Source organism: Tenrec ecaudatus, chromosome 2, assembly GCF_050624435.1.
Source record: "Tenrec ecaudatus isolate mTenEca1 chromosome 2, mTenEca1.hap1, whole genome shotgun sequence".
NCBI classification, from domain to species: Eukaryota; Metazoa; Chordata; class Mammalia; order Afrosoricida; family Tenrecidae; genus Tenrec; species Tenrec ecaudatus.
This window is the reverse complement of record NC_134531.1, coordinates 28,687,263-28,700,562: the sequence shown is the minus strand read 5'-3', so window position 1 is coordinate 28,700,562 and position 13,300 is coordinate 28,687,263.

Genomic DNA, 13,300 nt, shown 5'->3' with positions numbered 1-13,300 from the left:
GGGGAATTATATGTTAATCATTGTTATTGGTTCCCCCTTGCTCCCCTCACCTTCCCTTTACCCTCTTGGCATTGCTACTCTCATCTCTCATTATTTGTCTTGAGGGATTTATCTCTCCTGAATTTCCTATGTTGCAAGCTCTTATCTGTACCTGTGTTCATGATCTGGTCTAGTCAGAATTGTAAAGTAGAATCGGGGTCATGATTGTGGTGGTGAGGGAGGAAGCATTAAAGAACTAGAGGGAAGTTGTGTTTTGTTGGTGCTATACTGCACCCTGACTTGTTGGACTCTTCCTTGTGATCCTTCAATTTTCTAGAGATGTGCTTTGGGTCTCCACTCCATCCACCCCCTCATTCACATCAATTTGATTTTTTTTCTGGGTCTTTGATGCCTGATTCCTTATCCCATTGACACCTCATGATCACACAGGCTGGTGTGCTTCTTTCCTGTGAGTTTTGTTGATTCTCAACTAGATGGCTGCGTGTTTATCTTTAAGTCTTTAAGACGCCAGATGTTGTAATTTTTAATAACTGGGTACCATCATCTTTCTTTATCACATTTGCTTATGCATCCATTTTGTCTTCCGCAATCATGTCAGGTAAGGTGAGCATCATAGAATGCCAGGTTATTAGAACAATGTATTCTTGCATTGAGGGAGTACTTGAGGAGAGGCCCAAATTCACTCTGTTATCTTAATACCTAATATATAAATATATGTACATAGATCTATCTCCCTATCATTAGAAATAAATATATTTACATATATACATGCCTGTATTTAGACTTCTCTAAATGTCCTTTGCCTCCTAGTTCTTTCTTCTAGTCCCACTGTCAATTCAGCCTTCATTTGGCTTTCAGTAATTTCTCTTGGCTTCATTGCATTGGATTAAACCCCACCAGGTATACTACACCCTCCTTGCCATCATTTTAAATCACGTACTGTTCCCTGGGTTTGTTGGCTCCCTTCTTCCTTCTTCCACCTCACCTTCCACCCCCGCCCCCACCTCCCGCCCCAGAACTGTGGCACACGTTGCTTTCTCCTCGTGATAGTTCATCCTGCCTATCTTTAGATAGACACGCAAAAGCAATAACAAACACCAGAGCAAAACAAAACAGAACAAAAACAACCACAAAAAAGAAAAGCCTATACAAAGTTCCAGGTCTGTTTGTTGACGTTTGTAAGTGTTTTGCGGTTGAGCTTGATAAGGTGCCATGCCCTGCCCCTGAATTTTATTTTTGGGATTCCACAGGGATGTCAGTGCCTTATTTTGTCACTTTTTATTGTGGCAAATATATATATATGTAACAAAATTGACATTTCAATAATCTTTACTGTAAAATTACTTATGATCATCGAGTTGTTAAACCATCATGCTTATCTATCACTAAGTTAAAGATGACAACAGTTTTAGGATGTTACCTAGAAAGGTAAATACAGTAAAACTTCTATAATATATATATATATATATATATATATATATATATATATATATATATATATATATTCTTGTTAGGTGACCTCAGGTTGGGTCCAACTCATACTGACTCCATGTACAACAGAAGGAAACACTGCCTGGTCCTTTGCCAGCTGCACAATTTTTTTTATGTCCAAGCCCACCATTGTAGTCACTGGATCAATCCTTCTAGTTGAGGGCCTTCCCCCTTTTTATTTACCTTTTACTTCACTGGCCATTATGTCCTTTTCTAGGGACTGGTCTCTACTGAGACCATGTTCAATGTAGATGAGACATATCTATATAAGCTACAGATAGCTACACCATATGTAAACAGCATTGGTTGTTGACACACACAAATATTATATGTCCTATACACACACATATGTCTATTTCAAGGAACTGGCTCACAGAAGATGTAGAGATGAGCAAGTTTCAAACTGTGGGGTCAGGTGTCAGACTGAAGATATCTCAAGGTTTTTGCAGCTGTAGGTGTGGAAAAACCTAGGATCAGCCAGTTGAATATGTTTCTGGCTGCAAAGGCAAATGAATACATGAGCCACAAGTAAAATTGCAGGCTGTTGATGGATGCCAGGAACAGCAGGAAATATTCACGCTGCTGTCTTAAGTCCAAAGAACTGGAGGTCAGATGATAAGCCACATGCAGAGTCCAAGCCCAGCAAACATCAAACAAGCATTTCCACATCAGCCACTTATGTTGTAAACAGGTCATACTTCTAAGGACATTTCCTTTTAATTGACTGGCGGCTTATGGTAGAATTTATTCTTGAAGTTATTACATTATTTTAGATTTAATCATGGGGGATTACTATATCTTAACTGCTAAGCCACTGAAAATCTTGGCCCAGTTAAGAGTTGACACAAAATGTTCATTAGCCCTCAAAAGTAAAACCCTGAAAATTCTAAAGTGATATAAAAATAAGCTAATTAAGTTCAAAGTACAAGAAAAGTCAAATATCAAGGGGAAAAATAAGAAAACAGAAGGAGGTCTAATTGAATTAATGCTTGAATGAATTACTGAGTTCATGAACCGATCCACCTTTAAGAGAAGAGGCCCTTCAGCGGTTGCGTTGGGAAGGTGAGCATCACAGAACGGCAATTTAATAGAAGAAAGTATTCGTGCATTGAAGGAGTACTTGAGTGGAGGCCCAATGTCCTTCTGCTACCTTAATACTAAACCTATAAATATATTCACATTGATCTATCTTCCCATCCTCATATATAAATATATTTGTATAAGTACATGTTTTTATCTAGACTTCCATAAATGCCCTTCACCTCCCATCTCTTTCCTCTATTTCCTTTGGCATTCCTTCTGTCCCACTATCATGCTCAGTCCCCAACAGGGTTTCAACGATTTCACTTGGTTACATTACCCTTGATCATGCCCTACCAAACCTCCTACACCCTCTTCACCATCAATTTGGATCACTTGTTGTTCCCCTTTGTCCCTGGGTTTGTTAACACCACTGCCTTTCCCCCACCCCCCCCTCTCCCATACCCCCCAGAATTGTCTGTCCTGTTGTTCTCTCTCCACGTTGGTCATCCAGTCTATCAAAGTGGGTGAATAAGCAAATGTGGTGAAGAAAGCTGATGGTGCCCAGCTATAAAAAAATATAGTGTCTGGGGTCTTAAAGGCTTGAAGGTAAACAAACGGTCATTTAGCTCAGAAGCAACAAAGCCCACATGTTAGAAACATACCATCCTGTGTGATCATGAGGTGCCAAAGGGATCAGTTATCAGGCATCAAAAAACAAAAAAATAATATCATTGTGTGCTCACCTCCATGATAAGATAGCTGAAGACAAATGGGTGCATAAGCAAATGTGGCGAAGAAAGCTGATGGTGCCCGATTGCCAAAAGATATAGTATCTGGGGTCTTTTGGCTTGAAGGTAAACAAGTGACCATCTAGCTCAGAAGCAACACTGTCCACATGGAAGAATCACACCAGCCTGTGCTATCACGAGGTGTCGAAGGGATCAGGCATCAGGCATCATCATAACAAAAAAATCTACCATAGTGAATGAGGTGGGGAGTGTGAAGTGGATACCCAAAGCCCCTTTGTAGGCCACTGGAGATCTCCTTACAGAAGGGTTTCGGGGAGGAAATGAGCTAGTCAGGGTGCAATGTAGCAATGATGAAAAATAGCACTTTCCTCTATTTCCCAAATGCTTCCTCCCCCACCCCTCCCCACGATCATGATCCCAATTCTACCTTGCAAGTCTGGCTAGACCAGAGGATGTACACTGGTACAGATAGGAACTGGAAACACAGGGAATCCTGGGCAGATTGTCCTTTCAGGACCAGTGGTGTGAGTGGCAATACTGGGAGGCAGAGGGAAGGTGGGATGGAAAGGGGGAACCGATTACAAGGATCTACATGTGACCTCTTCCCTGAGGGACCGACAACAGAAAAGTGGGTGTAAGGAGACCTCAGACAGGGCAAGATATGACAAAATAATAATTGTTAAATTATCAAGGGTTCATGAGCGAGGGGGTAGTGGGGAGGGAGGGGAAAAATGATGAGCTAATGCCAGGGGCTTAAGCGGAGAGCAAATGTTTTGATAATGATCAGGGCAATGAATGTACAAATGTGCTTTACCCAACTGATGTATATGTATGGATTGTGATAAGAGTTGTATGAGCCCCTAGTAAAACGATTAAAAATCTAATAAATAAAAAAGAGAAGAGGCCCCATAGAGGCCCCCTGAGAGAATTTATGTAAGAAGGTGTGATAGCATCACATAAATTGCTCAAGGAGGAAATACAATGCCAGAGGCCATAAAAACAAAGTGGGAGAAAACGCAAGTCTGACAAACACTGTGCAGCAGACAATTTAAGATGCAATTCATCTTTTTCATAGAAAGAAGATTTTGACAGCTAGTTTAGAATTGCAGGAACCCCAAACATGAGTAATTTTGATACGCTCATTGATGTGCCTATCACAATTACAACAACATGAAAAGAAGCATGCATAGCATGATAAAATGTTTAAACTGGCCAACGAAAGGAAGCAGGCATATCAATCAAAACATTAATGACTTTCATGATTTTTTGGGGTTTCGGTACTAATGACTTTCTTGATTTGTATGGATAAATGGTGATATCTGCTGTTCGCTGCTACTTAGTCAGTCCCAAGCACATGACTATCCCAGGTGTTCCAGAGGAGAAGTGCCCCCATAGGATTTTCTTGGGTGCAATCTTTGAGCCTCTCTTCTGTGTTTACCCACCATGTGGTAACAACAAGCAAACTTTCAGCTATCAGCTAAAAGCAGTAATAAAGTTCAGCACTTCTTAAGTTAAATTTGGATCACTTTTTTTGTAGATACAGCACCAATTATTATTACCATATGAGAACACATTTGTTTTGGATGTCAAGTGGTACTCCAGTTGAGGAATAATTCCTGATGTCATTGAAAATTTGCATAGAATATGAAGATTTTAAAATATAGTAGAATGAAGAACAGAATGATTGCAATAATAATCATCAACATAAAACACCTATTGTGAAGATGGTACACGATTGAGTAATATTTCATTCTTCTGTTTATAGCACATTCATAATGTAAGACATTAATTTGAATATTATGATTTAATATCATCACCACCAAACAAGTATAATGGAAATTCTATAAATATGAGAGGCTTCAAAACTTTCTTAGAAAAGTTATGTTATCATTTAATTCCATTTTTAAAGAATGTTTTGAAACCCCACCTATATTATTTGTTGTATGCTTCATTAAATAAATTTTTGAAATAACTTATGAATTAGAGTATACAAATCAAAAAAGACAAGCATTAATACTACAGAACAATTCTATATATAGTTTAGTAATGAGAATGTTCATGTTGTGATAAAATGTCAGCAAAATTTTCCAGTGTCTCTGGAGATCAAAAATTCCTTTAGCATTAATAGAGCTGGTGATATTTACCAGCACTTAGCTGTCTGCAAGGCTATTTCTTGGGAAATACACATAGGTAGGGTTAAAATCAATGTTCATCCATGTGATCTTCTCATGGCTTCTGTTATGCTAGTGTTTGATCCTGGTTTTCATTTATTCTATTTTTACAAACTGAGTCACATGCTGATGGAAGCACACTAAATTAATAAGAAACAATGTATGACAGCTGTGCTGTGTGCCCAGATTTTATTGTCATTGAGGATTACTCATGTCACTGTTAGTTAACTCTGTGATGATTATAGTCATGTCCCCTGAAAGCCGTTTTGCCAGGTAAATAAGTATATGAAAAGAATGTGGGGCTGATTTCTTTCTTTTCCTTTCATTGAAAGGCAACCCTTTGGTGGGATGAGCTAAGATTTGGGGGATATCAGACAATGACTGAAGAAGACAGAAGACAAAAATTATATAATCTTTTGCAGTATCGAAAAATAAACCATTGAAATGGTATAATAAATATTTTAAAAATTGGTGCTAAAATGTTTTTATTCATAGAAGGAAATAACTAAAGCAACATATCTAATTTTCTCTATTTCTCATGCTTGTATTGTTGCTTCTGTGACACTTCATCTCATGTACCTTGAACATGTTATCAGGAGAGACCAGACTCTGGGAAATGATGCCATGCTTGGTAAAGTAGGTGAGTAAAAAAGAGAGAAACACCCTTTAAGAGATGGATTGACACAGTAGCTGCAACAATGGTGTGAGAGTCAAGTTCTCCCATGATGTGATCTAACATAATGGGACCTTCTGTGAGGCAGCCAAGCAGTGAGGGAAGAGCAGGCCTCCTTAATCTGGTAACAGCCTGGATGCAATATTGAAGGAGTTTTCATTCAGGGTGTGACTTATTAGTAGTATAAATGGACTATGTGAAAGCTAATTGACTTCTACTAATGGATTTGGATCCCATATCTGGTTCATTGAGCGCCTGCTATGTCATCCACCTATCCCAGTGGCCATCAGCTGACTGCCAACCTTGGATTCATTTGATTGACCTCTATCTATCTCATACATCTTGACATCCATCAGTCGATGGTCTTCCTGTGTCCTGTCCATCAGCTCCTTCAGTTTATAGCTGACCCACAGACTTGAACAGAATAGGATTTACCCACTTCTATAAGTGTTTGAGCCATTTCTTGATATAAATATTTTTCTATGTGCATACATAAACAACTGTCACTTGTTTTGCTTCTCTGAAAACCCAGTCTAACCAAAAGTGACTCAAACATAACAAATGTGAGGGCGGCAAAGAACTGTTGAACATAGTGTCACTCTAAATTGGAACCGACCCAATGGCACCTAACAACAACAGCAACTAGTATTTCCTTCTCATATTATTAGCAATAGTGGAGGAGTCTTGGTGATGCAGCGATTAAGCATTAGGTTGTTAACCACAAGGTCAGCAGTTCAAAATCACCAGTTGCCCAGCAGGAGAAAAACATGGCGTTCTACTCCCATAAAGAGTTCCTGTCTCAGAAATTCACAAGAGTCGTTCTACCCTGTCCTATAGAGTAATGATAGTCAGTATTAACTTGGTGACAATAATTTGAGTTTTTGAATCTAGTACTGGTAGCCATAAAAATAGTGATGTTATTATTATTATAGTCTACATGTTTCTACCTGGGATAAGAGGGTACTGGAAGAGAAGGGAGTTTAAGGAAGAATTCTATAGAGAGGCATGGACAGATTCAATGAAAATAAGAAATAATAAAAAGGACTGGCAACGCCAGAAGCATTTCTTATCCCAAGTGTAGGAAGGAGTCATAAGTGGAATGAAGTGGGAATCGCAGCCACAGATAGTAAATAATCTACAAGCGCCATTGCTCCAGACCTGGGGAATCCTATATGGCATAGTTCACGAGGCTAATTGTGAAGGGAAGACCTAGTTCCACTGGTCCTTCTCTTTGTCTTTCTGTGTCTCCTGTAGGTAGAAGCTGTGCTTTGAGTCTCCTGTATGTAGAAGCGATCTTATACTCGCAGAACCCTTGATGAAATAGGCAATAAGGTAGAAAATAGATTTGGAATGGTAAGTGGAGAATGATCTGTTTTGTTCTAATAACAATAAGAGAAAATAAAATAGCCCTGCCCATCATGTCCATTCCAATTCATAGCCACACTAGCTGACAGCAGAGAACTGTGCCACGCGATCCACAGAGCTGCACATCTATAGAAACTGACTGTGAATCTGACTCCCAAGGAAACCCCAACCTTTTGGTTATCGGCTTATCCCCCCAGTCACTTCACTTCCATAGATTGTAGCAACAGGCAGGATTCAGTTTGAGCTCAGAAGCATTTTGTCTTATTGGATCTACCATCAGTGCTCATGTGTGCAACAGTGAAGAAATAGAAAGACGTGTCGCCTGGGTAAATCTGCACAAACCTCTTTGGAATATGAAAGGTAAGGATGTCACTTTGCGGACTAAGGTGCAACTGATCCACGTTATGGTAATATTATTGCCTCCTATGCATCTGAAACTTGGACATTGAATAAGAAGGCTGAAGAAGAATAGACACACTTGAGTTGTGGGGCGGGAGAAGAATATTGAAAGCACCATTGCCTGCTAAAAAGACAAGCCAATCTCTCATGGAAGAAACACAGAGTGCTCCTTCGAGACATGGACGGAGAGGTTCTGACTTACATACTTAGGACGTGTTTCAGGAAAGACCATTCCTTGAAGAACAGCATCATGTTTGGTAAAGTAGATGGACAGCAGAAAAAGAGCAAGGACCTCCAAAAGATGGATGGACACAGTGGCTGCAACAATGGGCTCAAGTCAGGGACAAGTGTGATTATGATATAGGACTGGAGAGTTTTTTACTCTGTTGTGCATACGGTTGCTATGGGTCAGAACTGACTTGAAGACACCTAACAACAATTACAACAACAGCAAAAATAACAACTTATAGCAGCAACTTTCAAGGTTCTTGTGTATATTATAATTTCTAAAGCCTTGATGGATATGATTACCTCTATTATACAGAAGTAACAATGGATTCTAGGGTAAAATATTGAATGATGCAGGAAGGATCAAAAGCAGGGGTAAGTAATAACATAATATTTTCGTTCTAAAAATAATTGGTCAGCATTCAAACATTTCAAAAGTAGAATATGATCCAAACCAATAGTACTGAAGGAACAAGCCCTAGCTATACTGAAGACATTAGTGAAAAACAAAACTCCAGGAATTGAAGGGACACCAATCAAAATACTTCAACAAGACAGTTGTAAGTCAGATAACTGGTCAATTGACTGGAGAGGATCTATATTTACATGCATTACAAGTAATGATGACCCTAAAGAGTGTGGGCGTTATGAAATAACATCATTAATATCACATCTATGTAAATTTTTGCAGAAGATAATTCAACTACAGCTGCAGCAGCACATTGGCAGGAAGCTCCTAGAAATTCCAGTCAGAGGCAGAAGAGGACTTGGCATAAGAGTTATCATTGTTGGCATCAGATGGATCTTGACTGAAGGAGACAATACCAGAAAGATACTTACCTGTATTTTGTTGACTGCATGGATTATAACAAACTATGGATAACACTGAGAAGCTGAGAATTCCAGGATACTTCATTGTACTCATTGGGAAACTGTGTACAGAGCAAGGGGAACTCGTGTGAGTGAAACAAAAGAATTTTTAGTGATACGAAATCAGGAAAGGGTGCACTAGGCTGGCATGCTTTCACTATATTCTATAGGGATGCTGAGCAAATCATCTGAGAAACTGAGCCATAGAATGGAGCATGTGGGAGCAGGATTGGAGCACGACTTTGTAACAACCTTCAATATGCACATGACACCGCCACCCTGTCAGCTGAAAGGAAAGATGACCCAAAGTACTGGTTGATAAGAACCAACGACTGCAGCTCTCAGTGTGGATTGCAATTCAAAACAAAATTCCTCACACCCGGCTCAATAGGCATCATCATGACAACTGGAGAAATTAATGAAATTCCAAAGAATCAATTTTATTTGGATCCATGGTCAATGCTCATGGAAACAACAGTCAATAAATCAAAGGATGTATTGTGTTGCACAAACCTGCTGCACACAACCTCTTGAGGGAGTGAAAGAGCAGAGGATAGCACTTTGAGGAATGTGTGCCAGGCCAAGACGTGGTATTTTTGATTCCTTCATGGGCATGCGGAATTTGAGCAGTGAATAATGAAGACCAAGGCAGAACTGATGTATTTGAATTATGTTGTTTGTGATGAATATTGGAAGGATCCAGTCCTGATAGAAGAACAAATCTGTCTTGGAGGAGGTACCCTGAGTCATAATGCTCCCTAGAATTAATGGACATGTATTCGGCCCGATAGTGATTCTATAAGATGCAGTAGAACTGCCCTGGTGTGTTTCTAATACTAAATCCTAATGGGAGTAGAAAGCCACACCCTTCAGCAGAAGAACTAGTGGTTTCAAACCGCTGACCTTGGGGTCCTCAAGCCACCATGTGCACCGATGCATCACCAGGGCTCCTTTCAGGAGAAGACCAATGCTTGCCAAAGTACATCAATCTTGCTAAAGTGGAGGGTCAGTGAACAAGTGGGATGGATTGACACAGTGGCTGCAACAATGGTCTCAAACCAAACAAGCATAGTAAAGAAGGTATTTCGTTCTGTTGTACACAAGGCTGTGATGGGTCAGAATTGCCTTGGTTGCACCTAACAATGATAATACCAGTGACAATGGAATAAATGACTTTATCACAACCTATTTCATGTGCTGGGTGCCACCTTTATCACCCTGTATCACAATAGCAGCGATCACACTGCCCTCTAAAAAACTAATGCCTTAACATACTTTCTTTCTCAAATTAAATAATTGCTTTTTGTGGATATGTTAATGCAAAAATAGGGATAATGAACAAATATTTAGTTGAATAAATGAAGTCACATGAAAAGAAAGCAGGGATTTTGGACATTCGAACTAACTTCAAAGGAAAAATATAATACGCAAAATAGATGCAAGTTCAGACTTGCAAGTTCTTCATGCCTCAAGTTTCATTCCTTTTAAATACAGAGGAAAGAGCACATAACCCAACTGGTTTCTCTCTTCTGCTGAAGTGGTCTGAAACCTTGATAATTTAAAATTAATTGTAATATCACCATAGAGGACTTCATAGATCAATGTACAAATTTTAGCAAAAAACTAGTAGCACAAGAAGTTCAAATTTCTTATTCTTGTCAGAGTTGTATGTATCAATGTTATCTATAGTCCTGAGAAAGGAATGCCTGAGCCCTTTCTTTAGATTCCAATGATTTATTTTTTTCTCTACATTATTGATCCTATTGTCCCACTGATTCCTGGTATGAACTCCAGTAATCTGCAATGGCAACCTTCAGCGGTACCCGCAAAATATAATTTGGTGGGTTAGAAACCAAGAATGAAAGCAATCAAATTTAGTAGAAATCACAATAAACTTGAAGTCAGGAGATGTCAAGTCTCAGATCCCCAGTAACAATTTGTGGGATTGTGGAGTCTTATTTTTTCTCACACCAGGTTGTAAGAATTGGGCATCCCAGAAGTCTGCATCCTCACAATGACCTATTTGCGAAGTTAACTCTGTGCATGTACACTGAAGCGCATGAAACCCATTCTCCCACAGCATATTTCTTCTCCTGTAGACTTGGGTAGCTATCTTAGTCATATGCATATAAAGTATAGCTACCTCAGTGTACTGCATGTATAGAGAAAGTACTTTTTACTGTCATATGTTAGACATGGGCATAAGGTAGAATGTAATCAGTTTCAGCAGCATGGGACCATTGACATGTATTCCATCTCTCTCTGTGTCTCTCTCACACACATGCAACATGCTATCTTTCACTCAATTTTGGTTCAAAGCATCCTCAGGACAGCCCTTAGTAAATCGATAGCACACTCTTTAGGATGTTTTCCAATGTTTTGAATCAGCATGATGACAGAGGGGACCTTAAAACATTGGATACAATTTCCATTCTTTTAAAACCCCATTCGTGATAAGAACTTTTGAAGTCCCCTTCTATATGCAACATAAGTTCTCTGTTGGTTAGAGAAATCTGAGTAATAATTGTGATACTTAATGAGGGTAAGATAACAAGAGAACGTTTTTTCCCCAGGCTGGAATGCAAAGAGAAAGGTATGAAGTATTTCTTCACAGTGAGGTTGATAACCAAGTGATTTAGTAGGTTCTTATTGACACTCAGGAAGTCAAAGAATACAGAGCCAGCTGAGTGTAAGCCACAAATCCTCTCCACTTCCCTTCCTATGAGATTTCCCATCTGTGTACTAGCTTTGATCTGGAGTCACAAACAAAGACTTTCTGTTTATTCACGAGATCAAATGTTATTTTTATATAAACCCCGGGGACACTCAGAAGAGGGACATAAGCTTTGGGACAACGTTGAATTTCAAAGTGTTGATTTGAATAATCCATGACATATTTGGTTTCTTCCACTGCTGGAAGATGTACACGAAGGTGAGGAACTCTGTGGGCTTTATTCCCGCAACATAAATCCAGTTTCCTCTGGCAGGAATCTTCTTCATATGAACACAGAAAATGCTTTAAATGGAAAGCGCAAAGTTTATACAATTTATTACCGATCACCTAATAACTAGTCCTAGAACTTTTATTATTGTACATTTTATATTTTTATAAAACTAAGTAAATATTTAAAATTGGTTACCTATTTTATAGTGCATATAAAAAGTTCCTCAAAAAATTCTTTAGAAAGTAAACATATTTTTCAATAGCACTTCCATTATTATAGGATGTACATATATTAGGTAATAATAGTCTAAAAGGTCAGCTTGTTTTTCTTGTTTGTTTACTTACTGTAAATGATTTAAAAATATTTCATGTTTTAACCCACGTTTTAAGTCAGTCTTGTGTCTCTTCAGATCATTTGTTTATATAATGTTTATATTTATAATTCCTGTATGAAAGCCAATATCCTAAGTGTAGCTAGAGGACTCGTGGTAGATTTATTCTTGGGAGCGTGGAGTGTGAGAGATAATAAAGGTGAAGACTTTATTAAATATAGTGGAGTCTCAAACATGGAACCCCTTCAAGGCTATTTGTAAATTGTTCCTCTGGGTATGACATTATTTCATGCAATAAAATGGGATGCTTATCAAAACGCTTAACCAGGCATGGAACCAGAGGTAACAAATTAGAATCTAAGTTTTAGTCTTTGGTGATCACAGGGCTGTAATTAACCTTAAAGATGATTCGTGGTTTTTAATGTGGGTGAATATAATTTAGGCCATGAAGTGTGTAGTTCTGTGTACATGATGATGAAGAAAATTATGATGCTGTTTTGGGTAGGGGCTTTGAGTAAATTATGATTCATAGCAACCTTTTGCACAACAGGAAAAACAAACAAACACCACCTGATCCGAGCCCATCCTCAATCTCTGATACGTTTGAGTGCATTGTGACAGGCACTTGCCAATCCATCTTGTTGAGGGCCTTTCTTTGTCAGATTGTCCCTATGCTTTACCAAGCAGGATGTCCTTGTTTTAGGGACAGATCTCACCTTACAACGTGGCTAAATCTTGCCATTCTAAGGAGTGTTCAGGCTATTTATCTTCCCAGATAGAGTTTGCTCCTTTGACAATTCGTGGTATTTTGGATATACTTTGCCACCCCTATAATTCAATTGCATCAATTTGTCTTCAGTCTTCATTATTCAATGTCTACCTTTCATGTTCATGTGAGATAATTGAAGATGCCATGGCTTGGATCAGGCACACCTTGGTACTCACAGTAACATCCTTGGTTTTCAACACTTTAAACAGTCGTATGCAGCATATTGACAAATGCAACAAAATATATCATTGCTTGACTGCTAGTGCTTTCACTATTGTGTATGTAA